This window comes from Etheostoma spectabile, chromosome 2, assembly GCF_008692095.1.
Source record: "Etheostoma spectabile isolate EspeVRDwgs_2016 chromosome 2, UIUC_Espe_1.0, whole genome shotgun sequence".
NCBI classification, from domain to species: domain Eukaryota; kingdom Metazoa; phylum Chordata; class Actinopteri; order Perciformes; family Percidae; genus Etheostoma; species Etheostoma spectabile.
Window position 1 is genome coordinate 9,451,426 of NC_045734.1, and position 209 is coordinate 9,451,634.

Genomic DNA, 209 nt, shown 5'->3' on the forward strand with positions numbered 1-209 from the left:
TGTGTGTGTGTATGGGTGGGGGTGGGGTGCAGCTGGTGTAATTGCAGGGTGCAGGTGTGACAGCTCACCTGTGTGCAAAAACAAAGGGGTAGACAAAGAGAGGCAGGGAGAAAAAGAAAAAGAGGAAGACAGATGAAGAATGCCAAAATATCCCGGTTAAAATATATACGATATATATATCGTCCACTTACTACCTAGTTCTGGTCCGT